Source organism: Otolemur garnettii, unplaced genomic scaffold, assembly GCF_000181295.1.
Source record: "Otolemur garnettii isolate 467f Iridium unplaced genomic scaffold, OtoGar3 scaffold00159, whole genome shotgun sequence".
Taxonomy (NCBI): Eukaryota; Metazoa; Chordata; class Mammalia; order Primates; family Galagidae; genus Otolemur; species Otolemur garnettii.
In genome coordinates this window covers 3989986-3997171 of record NW_003852554.1, presented here as the reverse complement: position 1 = coordinate 3997171, position 7186 = coordinate 3989986, and positions in this window count along the sequence as shown.

Below are 7186 nucleotides of genomic sequence, written 5' to 3'. Positions count from 1 at the left end.
TAAATAGAAATTATTCTTACAAAGGAGAAAATCCATCTATATACCCAGGTTTCCATCCATTCTTTCACGCAAGGAGTAATCGCTGGGTACTTACCTCTGCGCAGGCGCTGTGCTGGGTGCTTAGGATGCAGAGTTCACTCAGACCCTGCCTGCCCCAACTTCCTAGTCATGGCGTAGCAAAGACAAGGCACTCACGCTCACCCGCCCCTCCTGTGTCCACGTATAGCAGATGCTCGTACTGCCCACCCTGCATCTCTTCAGCCCACCTGGTTTAGCACAGTAAGGTGGGCAGTCCTGTGTATCTGATCAGCATCCCTTATCAAATGGATCTCAGCTGCCTTGGGGGTCAGCCTTGCAAAAAAGCAAAGGGGAATTTATGCTCAAGGAAGCAACCCTCAATTTCGAGGAGTATTTTTATATGATCACTGAGAAAATCCCTAAGGGCGTGGAGCCTCTTTTCCCCTCTGTGATAATTAGCTCATTAATACACCCTTTGGTTTTCTCCCTGCTCTGTTTCCCTTCTGTCCCTTCCTTACCTCTGCTGCTTGGTATCATCTGGCAAATAAACTACTTGCTCTCAGTTCCTCCTCCTGGTCTATGCTTTTGGAAGAACCTGAACTAAGACATCATGGTAGACATTACTAGTGAATAAATGAGACTGATGATACTATAATGAGAAGGGAAAAGACACCCTTGGGGGTGTCCAAATGACCAGGAGCTGTTGATAAAAAAAGACCTGGTTACTTCACTACGCATTTATAAAGACGGGGCATGTTACCAGTTATGTGTGCAAGGGTGTTGTTTTGACTGACTACCATAGAAATACTATGCATGAGAGTAATGTGGATCTGACTAAGAGTAATGCCTACCCTCTGTGAGACACTTTGTTTGCCAAGGTCTTTATTCACAGAATCTAATCATCTACTCTTCATAACCATCCTGTGACCCAGGCATCAATCAACCCAATTTTATAAGCAAGAAAACTGTACAGAGATGATTTAAGGGCATGTGGTGGCAGAGCAGGACTCTCAGTTTGATCTATTAGAAACCAGAGTCTACCCTCTTGAATCTGCATCTCCACATAAGTCTATTACATCATCCAGTTGGGGGCCCAGGTCTCTAGTTACTTGACAACCAACTTTCAATATACACCCTTAAAATCAGGATGTGCCTTCCAGGGGTCAGCTGTAGCAGGTCTGTGCAGGCCAGGTGTAGTAAATAATGCACAAGTATATTTATTACTCACTGTTAACCAACACTTAAGATAAAACATTGCTTTATTTATTCTGTCTGGCAGCTCAAGTGTGCTCCGTGGAGCCTATTACACGGTGATGTTAATTAGGTCCACAGTACTGCACCTCTTGAATGCAAGGCTCGCGGGGTCACCGGCTTGTGTCATTTCTCCAGAGGTCTCTGGTTCAGCATCAAGTCTGAGGACAGAGAGAATCTTTGGGAGGCAGGTATCACCACTGGTGGCGCTAAGCTGAGTGTGAAGCTCTACTGTGTTGTCATCCTGCCTGCAGCCTTGAGCGGTCTGACCTGTGCCCTATAATCAACATGACATCATCCTTCAGGGGACCAAAAGGGGTTGGAGGGGATTTCCTAGAAACCCCAAATGGCAGAACTAGAAGAGCCTTAGTGATCACTACTTTATAGATGGGTAAACTGAGGCTTAGAGAGTGGCAGAACTAGAAGAGCCTTAGTGATCACTACTTTACAGATGGGTAAACTGAGGCTTAGAGAGGGCGAGTGACCTCTGAAATTGTATAAATTCAGGAACAGAGTGGGATTAGCTTCTATTCCATCTGGATCATTTTGCTTCCAGTCCATGCTCTTTCTGATGGATCATTTCTGGGCCCTGTCCCTGCTCTGATTTCCTCTTCTCCCTGTATATCTCCTCTAGTGCAGCCGCTCTAATAGGAACTCAGAGAACGCTAGTGCCTTCTCCCCACTGCGTCCATCTCACCTGAAGTTCCTGAATGTAATCCTGTGGTTTAGGAAGAGCAATCGTTCTTAGTTCTATTCTATGGGTGGGAAAATTAAGATTCAAAGAGGGGGAATGACAGCAGCTGAATCAGGCTTGCATCTGTGCTTCTGAGCGAGCACTCCTTCAAACAAACCACATGGTCCCCCCAGGGATGAATGAATAAGTGGATAAAAGAAAGGAAGAATGAACAGTAAACTTGCTAAGGAATGAATTAGGCAAGTATGACGAATAAGGCTAAATGTTTGAAAGTCCACCACCGCATGTGCGCCCGTTTCAATAAAGGCAACGTCTCAAGCTCCTTGGAGCTGCTCTTTGGGCTGGGGTAAGCAGGTACAGTCATGTGTCACTTGCTGGGGACACATACTGAGAAATGCCTTGCTAAGCCATTTCATCGTCGTGCGAACATCACAGTGTGCACTTACGCAAACCTAGCTGGCGTAGCCTGTGGCACACCTAGGCTGTCCGGTATACCCTATAGCTATTAGGCTATGCACCTGCACCGAGTGTTACTTGCTGTGTGCGGCTGGCAACTATAGCACAGTGGGAAGTATTTGTTTATCTACACTTACCTAAACACAGAAAAGACATGGTAAAAATATAAAGGGACCACTGTCATATTTGTGGTCTATGATTGACCAAAACGTTACGTTGCCCATTGCTGTATTTATCTCACAATTGTGCACCCTTCACTTTTGACCAGCACCAGGCATTCAGCCTGGCTTAGAGCAGTAAGTGCTTATGAAATTAAGTGAAAATGAATAGTCTGGAGCCACGGAATGTCAGCTCTCCAGGAGCATTCTAGAGAGGTAGTAGAGCTGTTGAGGAGAGCGGCCTCTGCCTTTCTTGTAACCCCACACCAGCGGCAGTTCTTCCACCTTTAGTCAAGGCTGATGTGAAGGAGAGAGAGGAAAAAAATGGGAGTCAAAGGCTGAAATATAGAAAGGAGATCTAAACACGAGACCCCCTGGGGAGAGAGTCTGCTCTTGCTCCCTCCCCACCCAGAGGGCCTGGCCTGGCTGGATCAGCCAGAGTTAGCCAGAATCAGCCTTCTCTGGGACTGGGGAGGAGGAGAGGGAGCCCTGGCTTCCTGCAGAGCACAGTCCCAGGGAGGCTGGGGCAGAGGGAGTGATCCATTAATATGGATGAAATGTTAAGAAAGTAGACAGAATTTCAAACAGCAATTTAACTCAGGACCTCTGACTATGAGCAGATGTAAAAATGTGCTTAGAATTGACAATGATCTGTCATCCAAAACTCAGTAATGCACCCCCTCCACTTTACAAATTCACACATTTCACACACAAATATTAGAAGGTTGCTCATTTCAGATGCACACTTAATGCCAATATGACAGTACACGCATGCACACTCGAATCCAGCATGGTCAATTCACACTTTTCACCTCTCCTAGCCGCTCCCTGTCTCTCTCCTTTGTCTTTCTCTTTCCCATAGATGTCAGCCTGAGCTTTGACAACTTGCCGTATGGGCTGGTAAGCTAGGATTGCTCCACTTTGCCCAGAAGTTTAAAGGGGTTGCTTTTATTTGTGAATGTCTGGAAGGAGAGCGAGAAGCAGGGGTGTCGGCATCACAGATGTGTTCTGCTCAGAGCAGACATCCTCACTCTCACCTCGGCAGCAGCATCAGTAACCACAAACTCTCAATGAATGGCGAGTCTCTCCCAGGCCTTGTGCTCAACCCAGGGACCCTAGAAGTGAATAATATTGCTTTTTGTCCACTCCAATCATCTCATCCCAAGAACAAGGCAAAACTGAGTTGAGAAGACAGAGCTGATAGTCAAGAAAAGTGAAATACCAAAGCTGTTGCTAAGTGCCGAGTTAAATATTTAGACAATGATTCTCCAAAAGCTCAGAGGAAGAATTATCTATGAGGCCTAGTACATCACAGAAGACTTCCTGGAGGAGGGGTCTTGAAGCATAGGTAGAAATCATGGCAGCAGATAGGAATGGGGGAGTTCCTGGAAAACACATGGCATTTAATAAACCGTGTTAGATAAACTAATGATGTGATACTCCAGGTTAAAAGCAAGCATGGATGAAGTGGAGACATTTATGACATCTCAGAAGAAAGGCAGAAAACACTGGGAAATATTTTTCAAAATATTGTACTTTCCCATTCATCCTCTCACTTGATCCTCGCAATACTCTTTCTTTTCCTTTATATTTTAAATTAATGAGTCGATCAGTTTAGGATTATGCCTCCCATGATGAAGGGTCAGAAATTGAAGCCAGTTGAAACTCTGTGGTAACTCCATTCAAGGCAAGAGATTTACTTAATGTCACACAGCCAGGCAGCGTTGGGACTGGGAGCAAACCCAGTTTCCTAAGGGCTACATCTTTAAATCTGTTTGACTTCATAATTTGAGCCCGGGGAGTTGGGGGAAGAATGTGTCTTAGGGTAGAGGAAAAGGAAATCTTTAGGTTATTTACTGAGAAACTCCCTCTAGCCAGGGATGCAGCATCTGCTAGAGCAGGGAGGGAGGATTAATAGAGGGAGCTGGGCCTTCTCTGCCTTGAGCTGCCCCATCTGAGTCTCCTGGCAAAACATGTCTCTTGTTGTTACAACTTGGGGAGTAGCACCACCTCTGCCTATTAAGACAGTCAATTCACAGCAGTTCTTTCAAAGGAAGAGCTCAGGCATGAGCATGTGTGGGACATCTAGCTGTGAGGGAGAATGCCTAAAGCAAGGCTCAGGGGAATAAGGCAAAATGGGGTCGTGTGGAGGGCCAAAAATGAACCAGTGAGCTCCCTGAGGCAGAGGCTTTTTATAACCAGCATTAAATATTTATTGGACTGTCAGTCTTAGGAGTGTACACATATACACACACACAAGAAAAAAAAAAAAGGAAGAGGAAATGGGAAGAAATGCAGGCATTGGGGTCTGATGATACCAGACTCCTCCACTTAGGACGAGCTGTGCAACTTGAAGATTACCTGGTCTTTCTAACCATCTGTTTCCTTGTCAGGGAAAGAAGACGAACAAACCAGAGAGCCTACTTCATAGGGTTGTTGTGAGGATTATGTGAGGTCATGTAAGACAAAGCAACCACAGCAGGGCCTAGATCCCAGAAGACAGTCAGGGAAGAGGGGTAGCAACAGCTCCAGAGGCAGCCAAGGGAGGTCAGCAGCAGCAGGAGCAGTGACAGCGGCAGCAGGAACAGCAATGGCAGGGGTAATGTGTCAGCAGTCACCCAGCAGCAGCAACAATGGTAGCAACAGACATACTAGCAACAGTGTTGTTATCATGTACCTCTGAGAAAGGATTTGGCCTCCAGGAAAGGACTGGAGGATTCACTAGACCCAACTCCTCCAACTCTCCGTGGAGACTGGGGCCCTGAAGACCGTCTAGGACCTTGGCTCCAAGTCCAAAGTGCTCTATCCTACCATCTTGCCTTCTGCACTGAGTCCCTCAGGACTTAATTCTGTAGGTAAGGGAAGCCATGAATGAAGACTGAGCAGTGCAGTGTCTCAGAAAAGTCGATACTTTGGAAAGATAAATCTGTGATTAGGATCTAGTTATCAGGGTCAGATCAGGATGGAACTCTGAACTCGGGATTTATTCATTCTTTCTAGTATTCTGCCACATTTGCTAAGTGTTCCTGGCTTGCCTGGAACTGTGTTAGGTGCTATGGAGGAACGGAGATGCGTAAAACCTAATCTCTGCTTTCAAAGATATTAAATAATAATGGGGGCCATGACAATCCCCTGAGTGAACTAATTGATACGTTGATGAATAAGCCAAGTGTTGGGGTACACAAGAAAAGGAAGCGATTAATTACACCTGCTAAGAGAGAATGTCTTAATTGGAGAGAATGTCATCAAGTTGGGACGTGATCAAAGTCTTGAAAGAACAGAGGGTTTTTTTAGTGAAGAGGGGTAGAGATGGTGGGTGGAAATGAGGCTGAGCAGGTAGTGGATTTGGCAGTAGTGGGGTTGTATCCAGGCTTCTGGCTGGGACAGTTGATTTGGAACAAGTACCATAAAGATAGGATCATGTTTCACAGAGGTCCTGGAAACTTCCAAGGGGAAAATAGGGGAGAGCACCTGGAGGAAGGGAGGTAGGGAGGCCATTCCAGCAATCCGGGTAGAAGATGACGGAGGAGAGAAGGGTTAAGGCAGAAGGGAAATAAACAGTAGTCCTGTTACTAGGTATTATTGCTCCATTTTAAAGATGGGGCAAGTAAACTACCTTAAATGATTCACAAAACAATTAGCAAGTGGTGGAGCTGAGATTAAAACTCAGGTCTCCCTGACTCCAGAATCACTTGGTAATAATACTGGTTGAAGGAGGACACAGCACAAAGGCAGAAACAACGGGCCTTGGTGACTGGGCCTCTCTGTTGGCAGAGGCAGAAAAAAAGAGTTAAGACAATGACACAGTTTCCAGCCTGATCAACCAAGTGGAAAAAAGAGGGCATTGACCAAGACAGCTGATGCCAGGGAGAGAAGCAGATTCAGACTCAAGATTGACATGGGGTCAGCCAAAAATAGATCCCTGGTCTTTGGGAGACAAGTAAACTCTAAGCATTAAGGAGCTGTCACAGGCATCATAAGAGTGACTTTCGGAAGTGGTTAGGCTCAAAGTTGAGGTTTGGGGCTGAACCAAGAGGCAATGGGGTGTGGTAGAGTTGGGTTTGTGTTCAGGTCCTGCCTGAGTTACTTACTGGCTGTGGACCATGGGCCAGGAAATTAATCACACTAAGTTTTTTCATCAGCAAAGTGGGGAAAACCAGGCCTGGCTAGCATGTACCCTGAATTCAGTGTGAGTAGGAAGTGCTGATGGAGGTGAGGGTGCTTTGGGGAAGTACTGAATTTAGGCTGGCAGAGTGTTTCGGTATGGTTACTTCATAAAGATGATCCCTGAGACGGTGCATGCCGAGCTAAAATAACATAGAAATAGCCTCATAATTCTATGTATTTCATATTTTGTGTTGTCACGTTAACTTTAATTTTCTAATTGTTAATGGTATACAATGGATATTTGTATATTGAACTTAAAAAAAGTAAAATAATGGTAAACAGTAAAAAAATGAAATAGCCTTGTAATATCCTGGTAAGATTTCTTTGCTGATATCTTACCAAAACATGGTTTGGATATTTGGCCCCTCCAAATCTCGTCTTGAAATTTGGTCCCCTGTGTTGGAGGAGGGGCCTGGTGGGAGGTGTTTGGGTCATAAGGGCA